Here is a 15,695-nt window from a genome sequence, read left to right as displayed (position 1 = left end):
AGAGAGATTTTTAAAACTATCAGTTCAATGTCAAGCCTTCAGAGTTTAATTTTCAGGAAGCAATTTTAGACAGTGCCCTAGTAATGACTTTCATTTAAAATTGCAAATATTCAAATATTTATTGGCAAGATCTTAATAACATACAGTTTCTACTTTTAAAATAATGCTATGTTCTTTGCACATTTGTCAGGGGACTGGGGAGCCTCTGTTTTCCTCTGCTTGACCCAGAAGCCTTTATTCCGGAACAGCGTCGCCAGCAGGTCCAAGGAAGTGATTCTGCCCCTGTACTCAGCCCTGGTGAGGCCACACCTCGAGTACTGTGTCCAGTTCTGGGCCCCTCAGTTCAGGAAGGATATTGAGGTCCTGGAGCAGGTCCAAAGGAGGGCAACTAGGCTGGTGAAGGGACTCGAGCACAGACCCTATGAGGAGAGGCTGAGAGAGCTGGGGTTGTTCAGCCAAAAGAAGAGGCAGCTCAGGGGAGATCTCATCGCTCTCTACAACTACCTGAAAGGAGGTTGTAGCCAGGTCGGGCTTGGGCTCTTTTGCCAAATGACTTTCAACAAGACAAGAGGGCATGGTCTTAAATTGTGCCAGGGGAAGTTTAGGTTGGATATTAGAAAGAATTTCTTTACAGAGAGAGTGATCAGGCATTGGAATGGGCTGCCCAGGGAAGTAGTGGATTCTCCATCCCTGGAGATATTTAAAAAGAGACTGGATGTGGCACTCAGTGCCATGGTCTAGCAACCACAACGGTGGTTCAAGGGTTGGACTCAGTGATCTCTGAGATCCCTTCCAACCCAGCCAATTCTATGATTCTATGATTCTATGATCTCTTGCTTCCTCTCAGGAACTCTGTAATTCCCCCCAAAATTGTCAAAGCACTATTGCTTGTCCTGAAGTTCCCCCTCTGTTTACCTTATCTATAGACCATAAAGAAGTAAGACGAGACATCAGTAAACATCAGTTTCTCTCAGAACCCAACAACCGTCAGAAAAAGCCCCCTGCAAACACAGCAGTATTCACATGTAACTTGCACTGTGAGCACATGCTGCTGAGACCAGAAGCCTGTGCACAAGCTCCCTACAGGGTCTCCTCCACCAGAGCCTGTTTTTGACAAATAGAGAGCTACAGTTACTCCTTGATGGTGAATTTTCATATGGTTTTATTTGTCTCTGATGTAGGTCAGTTTAGGTTTTGGGAACTGAGTACAAAATGGACAGATGCCTAGAAGAGTTTTTAAAAAGTCTTTTATTTTTAAAAGACATTTGAGATGTCATTTTGTCTAGTTCTGGAGTCTCCGACATAAGAAGGACATAGAGCTCCCTAAACATGTCCAGAGGAGAGCCACTGAAGTGTTCAGAGGGCTGAAGCACCTCCTCTATGAAGCCAGGCTGAGGAAATAGAGGTTGCTCAGCCTAGAGAAGAGGAGCCTCCAAGGTGACCTTATAGCAGCCTTGCAGTATCTGAGGGGGGTCAACAAGAAAGCTGGGGTAGGGCTTTTTACATGGATGTGTAGTGAGAGGGAAAGGGGAAATGGTTTCAAACTTGAAGAGGGGAGATTTAGGTTCGATAGTAGGAAAAAATTCTTTTCTGTGAAGGTGGTGAAACACTGGAACAGGTTTCCCAAGGAAGTTGTGGCTTCCTTCTGCCTGGAAGTGTTTAATACAAGGTTGGATAGGGCCTTGAGCAACCTGATCTAGTTGAAGGAGTCCCCCTGCCCATACAGGGGGGTTGGGACTAGAAAATCTTTTAAGGTCCCTTCTAACCCTAGCTCTTCTATGACTGCAGAAGACAATTACCCCTTGCTTTGTAAGCATGTTATTACTCGAGGAGGGATTAAGTTGTATTTCAAGTAACCAGCAACTAGCATTAATGACTTTTAATGAATTTTTTCCCTTCTCATGCATGCTATTCTTAGGTCAGTCCCATTATTCTGCCCAGCCTATACATCAGAGATTTTACTGATATTAAGAGTGGCTGAAGCTTTTAATAGCTAGCTCACAGCAGAACAAAACAAATGGAATATAAGACAAAAAACACAAGAACCCTTCCATACAACCCTTAGATTTTCTGGTAAAGCTACTGTGTGAAGATAGTTATAGAGCATCTGAGATAAAAGCAATAAAAGTGTCTTTCAGATCTGATAATGGGGATGCTGTTTTTAGGCATAGCTGCTCTGTAAGTCTATCAGAGCTCCCTCTGTGTTCACACATCATTCCCAAACTCCAGACATATAGACCCTGTTATCTGGATCCCCTAAGGGACAAGCCATTCCTCTTTTCATCTTTACAGTCTAAAGGTTTTGCTTTGTTTTATTTTTTCTTAAGTCACGTTAACATTTGCATAACAGAGGGACAGATTCTAAAACATTCATCTTCTGTGATAATCCCTTTGCATATTTTTATAGACTTTGATTTATAGAGAATTTACTGAACCCATCACCTTTAAAACTCTGGACAAAATAATATAATAAAAACTGGCAGATAAATAACGGGATACATACACGTAAATACTCTGCTAGTCAGCCAACATCTATTAATTCAATTTTAAAACATATAAATAACTGAAACCTCCTACTCCCAATGAATTAAATGAAAGAGGGAACCTGATATATTTTTAAATTATTTCTCTAGGAAATCAGGAAGCAATGAGCACAAAGCCATACTGAACACCAAATATACCAGGAGAGTGCAAATTTTATTTTTATCAACAGGCTTTATTTCTGGATAAGTATTATCTTTACTAGAAATATTGTATGATTTTTGCTTCATTTAAAGAATGGGTATGGTTACGGATATTCTTATTGCAATCCAAATGCATGAAGAGAAACCGTAACTGAAAATATAAAGTACACAAAAAATGTTTTGTAAGGCTAATTTCCAGACCACAGTCCCAGATAAGCTTTTGGGAGATGAAAACCACAACATATTATTTTTGAATCAGCAGCTAGTGCAAGACATTTCAGCATACTCTTCAGAGCATTCATTTTACGTGTGATTATTATTTTAAAAAAATCAGATCGTAGCTAAACATGCAAAAATGTGCCAAATATGTCACTCAAATCACCCATTAATGGTAAGCTGATTAACACAACATCTTTTATTTCAGAATGAAATTCAAAGCCTGTTACAGCAAAACAATTCAGGCTTACAGGATTGTATTGAACACTGTTATGCTTGACCATGCTAATGTAGCTGGTTTTATTTCAGAAGCACTGGGGAGGTAAGCATGAAATCATTAGTAATTATATAAATATTAAGGCCACACAACTGGCTCTATTACTGTTTTGAAATGGTAGCATCTGCAAATTCAGCCTGTAATAAACACTAATGCATCCAGAGACGAGAGTGCTGACACATGAATGGGATGCTTTGTCAGACTTGCATAAAAATGTAGATGAACTGCAGGGAAAGAAACCCAAAGAATTCAAAGGGTTTCTTGATTGCCTTCTTTAAAATGCCAAGAACTTAAGCTGGCCTTTCTTATCTTCCTCTACATGCATGTGACACTTCAGGAGGTCTTTCTTATTGTACTATAATTCAGTAATTGTTCCAGCTCTGTGCACCATGCCTTCTTTCAAAAGGGCAGCATGAGATATATAATTCTGGTAATGAACAGCTGCATAATTTAAGGGTTGAACTAGCAGGGCACTGTTCTTTATTTGTGTTTTCTTAGCACTTGCCAAGATATTCTAAGCCTATTTAGGAATACAATCCTTTGTCTGCCTTATTTCTCAAAGATGATATATGTTGAGACTTGGTCATGTTCCAGGAAGCAGATTTTACCAGCTGAAGTACCAGAGCAAGCCTTCCTCTCATTTTGCTTCAAAGGGCAGCGGTACAGAAATCTAACGAGGTAATTTTTATCCTCAGCCATGAACATTCTATGTTCTGTCATGCAAACTTGTTCAAACTCAGTGCTATCCCCTTTCCAAAGCATAATAGACTTAATCACGGAGCTATCAAAGGCATTTCCACACAACATTTCTCTCACCAAGGCTAATCTTCCAAATGTTAAAAAGGTCCAGGCAACTAGGGCCTTCAAGATGAAAGCTGCATGCTGATTAATCAGCTGCTTTTTTGTTCTGTTCTGGCAAGTGTTCCCTATTTGTAAATAAAAGGTTTACTTTGGATTTCCTGTAAACTAAGGAGCATAAGGCTGCCTTGGACCAGACTCATAAAACAACAAAGCCTTCTGCTGTTGCATCCGCAGGGGTAGGTTGTTTGTTCTATCGCAAATACACTTTCAGGTGTCCTGGAGAGAATGAGCTAATCTAACACAAACAACATTCCAACATGAGAATATTCCATGGCAACCTCAATGTCACCTGCTTATAAATTACCTTATTTGGCATCCAACAGCACTTTAATAGTTGCTTGCCTGAGGAGGCCTGTCTCCAGTTTGTGTCATTGCAGAAGCTCAGGTTGGGTCATGATGTGTGGCACAATGTAACACAAGTCCCTCACAGAACCACCCTCATATTAAATACAAATACACGTATTTATGTTATAGAGTGCTGGCTCTCTATTCAGATGGTAAATAGGTAGTGTGAAAGAGATGTGACAGACCCAAGAAGACTAGAAATTGTCTACAAACTGGCAGATACCGTGGTTCACTGACAGCCTGAATTACTTTCAGGCAGTTTGGCACATCTCCATTTGTCACACTTAAAAGCTTGAGCCAAAGATATCCAATTAATACAGAACACAGTTTTTTTCCTTCCTTCAAGCTAGAACAGAAATGCAAATGTTTAAGATGCACATTGTGCATCATGTCATCTACACATCACAAAGAAATGGAAAGCAGTTATAACTAAAGCATAGATAACTTAACTCACATCAAACCCTCTTGGCCACTGCTCACTTCAGGTTTTTCTCTATGCTGTGCATACCACCACTGTACTGTTTATTCCAGATTATGACTTCTCAAGTAGACTGGATCACTTCTGCTGTAAATTGTGCATAAGCTAGCACAAATAGTTTGTGTCTATAACAAGTACCTGGAAATAAGCCTTTGAAATACCTATCTAAATCAAGAAAGTGAACTGTTCCATTCCTCCCAACCAATTTTGAAGGCAGGGTGAAGGTTGCTTGTTTTGAAAGTAGCAGAACTTTCATGAATCAATATCAGGGTTTGGTGTTGTTATATTTTAGATTCATAGAATTGTTTCAGTTGGAACAGACCTTTAAAGGTGATCTAGTCCAACCCACCTGCAGTGTGTAGGGACATTTTTACCTAGATTAGATTGCACAGAGCCCCATCCAACCTGGCCTTGAATGTTTCCAGGGATGGGGTATCCACCACCTCTCTGGGAAACCAGTTCTGGTGTTTCACCACCGTCATTGTAAAAAAATGTAGTACCTAAATCTAGTATGAATCTACCTTCTTTTAGTTTAAAACTAGTATATACCCTTTGTTCTCATAAGCCCCCTGTAAGAATTGAAAAGCCACCATCAGGTCTCCCTGGATCCTTCTCTTCTCCATGTTGAACAACCCCAACTCTCTCAACCTGTCTTGATAGGAGAGGTGTGACAGACCTCTGATAATTTTTGTAGCTTGCCTTTCAATCTGCTCAACGAGGTCCATATTTTTCTTTTAGTGAGGACTCTATAACTGTACACAGTACTCCAGACTGGGTCTCACCAGAGTGGAAAAAAAGAGAGAATCACCTCTCCTGAACTGCTAGACACTGTTTTTGATGCAGCTAAGAATATGGTTGGCTTTCTGGGCTGCGAGCACACATTGTCAGCTCATATCCAGCTTTTCATCCACCAGTACTACCAAGTCCTTCTCCTCAGGGATCTCTTCATCCCCTGGTCTGGACTGATATTAGGGATTGCCCAGACACATGTGCAGGATCTTGCACTTGGTCTTGCTGAACCTCACGAGGTTTGTCAAGGTCCCTCTGGATGACATCCTGTCCTTTGGGTGTGTCAGCTGCACCCCTCAGCTTGCTGTCATCTGCACACTTGCTGAGGGTGAACTCAATTCTACTGTCTATGTCACTGATGAATATATTAAACAGTACTGGTCCCAGTATGGACCCCTGAGGGACACCACTTGTCACCAGTCTCCATCGGGACATCAGGCTATTGACTACCACCCTCTGCATGTGACTCTCCAACCAATTCCTCCTCCACCAAACAATCCACTCATCAAATTAATATCTCTCTAATTTGGAAAGAAGGATGTTGGGGGGGTTCATGTCAAAGGCCTTACACAAGGCCAGAGAGATGATCTCCATGGCTCTTCCTCTGTCCACTGATATAGTCACTTCATCACATAAAGTCATCTTGTTGAATATCTGACTTCTTCTCTATTGTTACCAGTTTGCTATTCTTTCTCACTAGGTGGATAAGTTTTCTTTAACATTCCTTTGTCAAACTCAGGTTCAGCTGCTTCTTGGCCTTCCTGACCTAATGCTTACACAACTGGGTAATGTCCCTACACTCTTCCCTGGATACCTGTCCCTGCCCTTTAACTCAGGTCTTAGGGAGGCAGCAGTGTTCTTGAGGAGGAGGGTTTGTCCAGCATATTGGACCCTCTGTTCCCCTCAGAAAGGAGTCACCTACAAGTATAACCTGTCTTTTCTTATGGTGAAAGTGGTCATGATAATTGAGTATTTCTCACCATGATAATGCTTCTGGTGCAGATGGATGGTCATCCCCATCATCGATTGACTGGCCTTCCATACCCAGGCCCTCGTACCTGGCACTGAGGCACCGGGGAAGTAAAGGAGGGTTTATCTGCCACCCCAAGTGTGGACTTGCCTCCATTTCCTCCTTTTCTTTAAGCTACTGACTTCAGCCTGGCAGGGGGAAAAGACTGGATCCCTTTGGTCTTGTTTTTTTTGTTTTGTTTTGGTTTGATTTGTTTTTTTTTTTCTGGTAGCTATTTCTGTTTCTGCCTCAGGAAGAGTAGAGCATGGTTTCATTTACCTCTTTCTCGGATTCCATGGTGCTCCTTAACCTTCCTAGTTCCTCTCCCCTGGTGTTTTCCTTCAGCATGAAAACCCCCTGTGTGCCAACATCTGCCAATCCACTACAGATCAGGACAGCTCTAGAGTAGCTCTCTTCAGTGACTATATGTATCTAGCCATTGCTACACACCAATAACAGCTTTGCTATTTGCTAAGACCCAGTGCCAGTTTATATATGATTTGATTAAAATTATTGGTGATGCTTTCATGAGGATCAAGTTTATATAGCTCTTTTATGGAAAGAATTTATTTTAAATCACAGAGTTTCCTTGGAAAATTTCCACTGTCCAAATTACATATGTAAAATAGACACATGGAAGGCTACACTGCTAGCAATCTATAATCAAAAGGTTTGAAAGACTTCTTAGAGTAACTGATGATACAGATATTGTTCTATTCATCAATTGCATATGGAAACTTTTGAAAATGCCATGAAGAAATAATAAGGGTTAAATAATGATTAAAGAATCAGAATGACACTTTCCCTGCCTTCTGCTATCTGAAGAAAGATGCAGCTACCCTCTTTCTGTTGTTGTTGTTTTATTTTTCACCCTTGAAGTATCTGAGAAAAACTGCTTTAAAGAAAAATGTTCTCAGATATTTATGCAAGTTACTATCTATATATGAAGCCAAAACTTCATACTGAATTCAAACTTGTAAGTGCTCTACTAAAATTATTTCAAGTTTAGTGGCGTAAATAATATCACAATCCCTAGCTTTAATTGGCAATTAGCATCTTTTATCAACATTCTTCCTGCTTAATGCCATGGCATTTTTGACTGCAAAGTCCAGTAATAAATATAAAAAATGAAATGTTTACTAGGCAAGATATTTCAGAACTAAATTTAAAACTAATCACTGGAGTATACCTAATTTTTCACATATCTTCCTGCTAAAATTTTCATATATAATATCCTGTCATGGTTTAATGCTTAACAATACAGAAAATTAGCTCTATCCTGGCCCAAACCAGGACATATCCTCTGCTATAACTTCACCTCTCAGCATACAAATAAGAAGGAATGATGTTGAAAGATAAGTTCTTAAACACAGTAATCCATTATAAGGAAGTTCAAAATTCAGATTCAGCTTCTTAATTATGTGGTGGGTGTATGTATTTTTGCAGATACTGCTAAAACTATTTGAAATCTTAAACCAGTGTCAGAATATCAACTATAAACCAGCATTTTCAGGTTTAAAAAATTTTTAAAGAAATAAATATTTGTAGAAGTGTAAATTTTGAGATAAAATAGTTAGAAAATAAAGTATTTCTCCTCCTTATTAACACAGTAAGCATAGGAAAGGAAATCAAATCAAATCATTGAAATATAAAAAATTTAGAGCAATAAATATGAAAGCAATTTTTCTAAATAAACTGACTGGGGAGAACATGACTCAAATATAATTTAGAGTAAAAATTATTTTAGTACTTTTCAAGTGATAGTCTCCAATAATGCAGGTGAAATTTTTTGTAGCTGGGGGTTATTGAAAAAAATATAAATTACAATAGCATTTATTTCAGCATAATTTGGGGGGGTTACATTCTAAATCCAAGTTATCATTATGAAAATAAAGCCTGGGGTGTTTTTTAATATTGATTATATGGGGAAATGTTGACTAGTGTGGGAATAGTTTCAAACAGTAGTTTGCTTTCTACATTACTGATGTATATGCATTTTGTTATATGAAATATTGAATTAATTAGCCTTTATGAATCACTTGCTGATATTCTTTCCAAAAGATAAATTAATATCATTGAAAACATGTGCAGTGCAATGCCTCATCATATATATATCTAGATCAGTTTAGGTTTGGGATTATTTTGTTCCTTTTATTTTAGGTAACCCAATCAAACAGCCTAGATGGCTAACCCTTCTACTAGAGAAACTACTCTGAGTAGTTTCATCAGCTCATGACAAGTAAATGAAAAAAAAACCCAAACAACTTAGTGAGTGATTGAGATTGCACCTGTGACAGTTTTCTCCTGGAACAACCTCTCCCAGGCATGGAAGAGGGGAGAACATGGGGCAGGGATTGCTCCCGGCAGGCAGATGGCATGAAGCCACTCTGTTCCAGAGACTGCCTGACTGACTGCCCTGGATCATGTAGACACAGGCTATCCAGTTGGTTTCATAGCCTTGACACAGTCCCAGGCACATTTATTGTATAGGGAGTCTGTAGCAAAAAACAATAAAATACATCAAAGACTTTTTTACAATTTGTTTAATTTTCTGCTAATTAAAAAAGAAATGTAATTCTGGTTGATTGAAATTATATATATGAACAAACTATTAAAAATGTTCAGTTAAAAGTAAACTTGGACTAAGGGCAAGAAACTCCCCCCCTCCCAGCCCTGGCTGATGCTTTGGTCTGCATTTGAATACCCATATAATTTGCTGCATCAAATGTTACTGGCAGAAATAAAATCCTGGCTTGTGCTACATTTTATCCAGTGCTTGGAATCACTGTTTACATTTCACTGTTCTGTCAAGACTTTTCCAGAAACATTTGGGTTCTGGGTTTTTTGTTTTGGTTTGGTTTGGTTTGTTTTTTTTAGGGAGGGGAAAAAATGAATTGCATTAGAAAAAAGTTTGAGGCAACTTCCAAAAGAAAATACTGCAATGAACTACCCTGTCACAAAAACCTAGTGGAACTGAAAAGATGATTCATTACACTTGTCTGCTTACAGATGTTTGTTTGAAAGGGTACCTACAAGAAAAATGTCCTCCAAACCAAAAAGATATATCTAGTAAAGAAAATTACACTTGCAGGACAAAAAAAACCAAATCAAACAAACAAAAAAAAAAAGCTGCTATGCTTATTACTTATAAAATAAGCTTTTCACTATTCAAATACTCAGATTTCCCTTTTAAAATATCCTGTCTTCCCCGTGAAAAAAAAATAAAATATCCACATGTAAATCTCGTATTGCCTTCCTCTATAAACACATACAGAGACAATTAGGCTTTTTGTTGGAAATAATTTTTACTTAAGATTCTAGAATAATCTACTCAATCTCACTGTGAACAGTGCTTATGATATGAATTTACAATTGAAAAAACAGTGTTGAGTAATCAGCTATGTTTAAAGCTTACTGTATTCTTTTTTTGCATACTTTGCAATTCATACTCCATTATACTCGTTCTTTGCTGTAATTGCTGCCCTGCCATGATTCCAGTGAAAAATAATTCCACTAAAAGATGCAGCATGCTCTCTCAGCTCAGGAACATTTTCTTCAGATAAAACCAGTGTTGTTACACAGGATGAGAAGCAGTAATGTCACATGAATTTAACTGCAGCTAACTGGAGAATCTATATTAAGGTTTTACTCCTCTATCCTAAGAGAAATGTGTTTGTGAAGTATGAGGAATTTTAAGCTAATGTAAAGTCTATAAATAATTGAAAAAATTTCCTCAATTAGTCGCTCCTGAATGAGAATGTGCTGTAGGGTATGCTCTGAATTCATAACTGAAAAATAAACTCCACAAAGGATTTGTATGAACAAATCGTACAGCGTCTCAAAACCAGAAATATTCAGCATGTGATTTTTCTTTTAAATACTGGATGCATGCTTCTTTTGTCCTAAATATGTCATGTCAACAGTTATGTGTTTATTTTATGCACTGCAACACTAAATCTCTCCTCAGCTGAAGTCATCATGGTTGCATACCAGTGCACAAGAACTGAATGGCTGTTTAATAATAACAGAAATGTTTTGCTGAATGATTTTTATAATAATGCAAGGACACACAATTTAGGAAATGAGTTCTTTTTTAGGATTTCTATGCTTGGCTGTGATATTACTGGAAGCCTCCTGATTCTGGAGGTTTAGTAAGCAAAGGAATTCCTGATAATGACAACAAAAATAAAAAGACATTCTCTGAACACTGACTTAAGATTTTAATTTAAATTATTATAGTTCAGAGAAGCTGAAGAAATACACTTAAATAGTATGCAGTAGAGAAAAGAAAGAAAACCAAAACTACAGGCAATAAGCATTTTAGTTCTTTTGGTCAAAGTATCTATCTATAATGGCTAAGATATCTGCTGTCCACAGATGGTAATCATTCACCTTTATGTGAAGGACAAAATTTAAGTAAGGATAAAAATAAAACTATAATAAGAACTAGAACCTGAATTCAGGCCTCAACCTAGAACTAGAAGAAGAAAAGGAAAGAAAAATTCTTTACTGAAGACAACATAAAAGGACAAGGACATGTATAAATGCAATGGCTGGATCATAATTCTTCTTACAGTTCACATCTAAACTTGGGTAGGCATGTGGGTATGGATTAACCTCTATTTCAACACATATATACTTCCATGTAGTGTTAGTGAAAGAAATATAAGGAGAAAACCAAAACAAGGTATTGACAAGCCTTAAAAATACTTTGAAGTATTGACAGCTCTTTGCTGAACTGCGTCGAACTTCACATCTTGCAGGTCCTTCTACTTCAACCTTAAACTTTCCAGTTTCATAACACTGTCTCATAGATTGTCTCACACTGTTATTGGTGGAGTATCTACTGCTATCTGAAAAGAACTGAGGATTTGCACCAGTGTGAACATGTGGTGATCTATTAAAAGATAACTGTGCTTAAGTAATTTTTTCCAGTTGAACTATTCATTTACAGTATAATCATGACTGAGCACACAGCTCTGATCAATAAACAGGTACATAGTTGCTGCAAAATAGTTCCACTCACCAGAATAAGTAATTCACCACTTTAAAGACTTGAAGAGCCAACCAGTTAAACACTGGATAATGTCAATTATTATTGATTGTAGATTCAAATGAAATTCCTTTCATTGCTTTTCCTTCTTCTGATTTTGCTTGCAATGTAGATATTATTTCCTTTAAAATACACATTTTTTAAAGAAGCTGCACTTACATAGCAATAGGATATAAGTGGTCTCACAGAAAAACATTATGATGCATTGACTTGGAGATCAATATTGCTACAAAACCTTGGAGATGGAAAATAAAGATGAAAACATATTTTCCAAAATTCACTAAAGGTCTAACTTCTACAGCCTCTAAACAGCAGGGCTTGACAGCCCAATGAACCTTTCTAAAAAATACCAGACAACCATATTTTTAATAGTGGAATACTCACTAAAGCTAATTTCAGGCATCTTCCAGAGATGATGTAGAAGTCTAAAATGGTAAGGGGCAAGAGTAAGGTGAACACAGCTCTGTGTCTTGAACATGCTAATGCTCTGCTACAGTCTGGTCCTATTCTTAGAATATACAAAAAAGTTCAGGATATCACCTACAGGTTAGGCATGCTATGCCTTACTCTTTTGTGCTTTATTCTTTTGCTGCTACAAAATCTTCAGTTAGAAGAAGCAGCTTTCGCAGTTTGAAAAACAGAAATATTAAGTACTACAAAAATTACTCAGATGCCAAACATCAATAAAAGCCACATTTACTGTTCATCATTATTCTTATCCTTTTATTCTCAGCCAAATTCACATAACAGGCAAATTTTTATGAATTGTTTTTCTTATACACTCTTCTGAGATATCTTGTCTGCAAAGTAGTTAAGAACCTTTGTCTTCCCTTTCAGGAAACTTGCAAAATCACCAACATGTGGCCCTTATTTTACACCTGTTTAAAAAAAAAAAAAAAAGTAGTAAAAATATTCCTTCCCAGTTGGTAAGGAGCACACCTCCAAGCTTTTTTTTTCTTTTCTTGTAAGACTCTTTTGGTCTGAGCACAAAGTCACTTTGATAAAGTTTCACAGTAGCCAGATATGCCTTACATCAAGTTCCTGAATGGGAGTCTTCAGCCTGGAGAAGGCAACAGGAAACCTTGATTCCTTTGCCTTTCTGTAGTTCTGTATGGGAGACCTACCTTTGAAGCACCTAACTGGTACGGACTTAGTGTGTACCACAGCAAACTTCTGGGTTCTCCGATTCAAAATAAGGAAGAGACATCTGTCAGCCTGTCAGTAATCTAGTGTCATTTTTTTTTTTTTTACTTGAAGAAGCTGACTGTAATGCAGTAGTTATTTAAAGCTCACTACAAGCTGCTATGAGCACTGATAATGAGAGAGGTTAACAGTATAACTTATTTTATGCCTTTACAATACAGTGATTTATTATATTTGGTACAGAACTGTCCTTCAGATTTGCACTTTTTCTTTGTTCAAACACATTAAACATGTTGTCTTAGCTTTTTTCTAGCTTTCCAATTACAATTTAATTTGCCCTAAAATCATTAATAAATTCTTGTTTTCTACTGCATTTTTGGGCATCTATTAAATTATTCTCAGCCTCATACGCATTCTCACCTACCTACAGGTAGAATGGTATGCTGCTGCATTTTTATCTGTCTGTCTCCAGAAAGCTGTGAACAGATAGGAAAATATCAATGTTTGGAGAATTGCCACCTAGCACAAGTCAGTCACTAGGTGGGTGAATATTGTGAAGAGAAACAACTGGCTAAATAGAAAATACACTTATTACAAACCAGCAGTGCATCTGCCTTTCTCATTTATGAGTGAAGCAAAATATTTTTCTTAGTTAATAACTTTGATGGTCTTTTAATATTTTCTCCCTAGTTTTGCCTTTCTCACTAATGTAATCTGCTATAACTCATCTGATGATATTTGTTTATTCATTTGTTTTTCCCACAACTCATAGCAAAAGACCAAAAGGAAAAGATATACCCTGTTTTCATTAGCCAAGGCACACATACTTTTAATGGGACTATGTCAGCCACCACAGACAATCCCTTTATAGAATATTTTTTAAGTTTACGTTAAGCTCAACATAAAGTGGAACAATAATAGCTTCTCAAACATGCTGGTGTCCTTTAATGTCATCTTTTCCTACTGCACACATACCCTACCTGTCTATGTATTAGTGCCAGGCTTTTCTATAGGTCAAACAGAAACAGGAGTGAGAAACCAATTACCTGAGCTAGCGTGAACAAAGCATAAATTTTATAACAGAGGTGCTAGGTCTAATTGAAAATTGTCCATAAAAGTGTGACTTTTTTTCCCAACAGATAGTAGAAATTTTTCATGATGAAACTGTATGCCATTTCTAAAAGGGAAGAAAGGTTACTGCAGTTGAAAATCCAGTTAGGAAGGTCAAACTACAAAAAGGAGAATAAGGAATCTGCATTGCAGATCTTTTGATCTAGCACATATTTCTGAATTAAAATATTTGATCCTTGGCTAGAAAGCATTTTGTTTGGAATATTTGTCCCCAAAAGATTAGATTTATTCTTCCAAACACCTCTTTTCACATGATTCTGAGGTATAGTTTGAACTAAGTAAACTTGGGTAACTTATTATTTACCACTTATCTCCTGTTTAACAGGAAAGAATGTAAAGGAGAAAAATTAAATTAGGAGCACCAGTATTTGTATGCCACCAGAACTCTAGTGTATCATGTTTGTGTGTCAAGCTTTTGGTAGTGGAGAGGCTACAGGGGTGGCTTTGGTAAGAAGCTGCTAGAAATTTCCCCTGTGTCTGATAGAGACAAAGCAACTTGACTCCAAGACAGATCTGCCCCTGGCCAAGGCCAAGCCCATTAGTGATAGTGGTAGTGTCTCTGTGATAACAGATTTCAGAAGAGGGGTAGGGATGAAAGTCACAATTGCAGTGGGTAGAAAGGAGTGACAATATATGAAAGCAACAACTCTGCAGAAGCCAAGGTCAGTGAAGAAGGATGGGGAGAAGGTGCTCCAGGTACTAGAAGAGTGATTCACCTGCAGCCCATGGTGAAGACCATAGTAAGGCAGATTGTTCCCTTCAGCCCATGGAGGTTAATGGTGGAACAGATATCCACACTGAAGCCTGGGGAGGACCCCATGATGTAGGGGTGTAGGTGGATGCCTGAAGAAGGCTGTTACCTCATAGGAAGCCCATGCTGGAGCAGGCTCCTTGAAGGATCTGTGGACCCATGGAGAGAGACCAACACACACTGGAGCAAGCTTGCTGGCAGGACTTGAGACCCCTTGAGTCACCCATATTGGATCAGTTTGCAAAGAATTGTAGCCCAAGGAATTCATATTGAAAAAGTTCATGGAGGGAAGTCACTCCTTCTCACGGGAGGGAAGGGAGCAGGGAAAGACTGTGAGGAGTCCTTCCCATGAAGGGGAAGGAGCAGCAGAGACAAAGTGGGATGAACTGACTGCAACCCCTATTCCCAATTCCCCTACATCGCTGCAGGGGTAGGAGAAAATGTCGGGAGTTAAGCCCAGGGAAAAGGGAGAGGGGGAAAGTGTTTCAAGATTTGGTTTTATTTCTCATAATTATACCCTTAATTTGATCAGTAGTAAATTAAATTTATTTTTTCCCAAGTGGAGTCTGTTTTGCCCATGATGGTATCTGGTGAGTGATCTCTGCCTGTCCTTACATGAGCCCATGAATTTTTCAATGTATTTTCTCTCCCTTGTCCAACTGAGGAGGGAAGTGATAGAGTGGCTTTGGTGGGAAGCTGGCATCCAACCAGGGTTAGTTGACCACAACCAGTCCTGTGTTAAAGTTTCTACAGCACTTTTACACTAAGTGACACTGAAGAGCACTCTCTCTTTTAACGTTTTACCATCATTGTTTTGAGGCCAAAACAATGGAAGTGGGATAGACCATTTTGGCAACCTTAGAGATGGCAATGCAGGATGATTTGCAAGAAATGGGATATCAAGTAAAAAGTCAAATGAGGACTACTCCAGCTAAATCTGAGATGGCAAGACACATGC

The 15,695-nt window shown here is 38.2% G+C and overlaps 1 protein-coding gene across 3 annotated transcripts in view; it reads right to left on the bottom strand.

Annotated features, from left to right (window-relative positions):
- Nucleotides 1-15,695, bottom strand: part of PCDH9 (protocadherin 9) — a 668,074-nt gene that overhangs the window by 23,312 nt on the left and 629,067 nt on the right. The window lies entirely within an intron of this gene.

This window comes from Calypte anna, chromosome 1 (assembly GCF_003957555.1).
Source record: "Calypte anna isolate BGI_N300 chromosome 1, bCalAnn1_v1.p, whole genome shotgun sequence".
NCBI lineage: Eukaryota > Metazoa > Chordata > Aves > Apodiformes > Trochilidae > Calypte > Calypte anna.
Note: the sequence above shows the minus strand (reverse complement) of the source record. Positions and strands in the feature narration are given on the sequence as shown.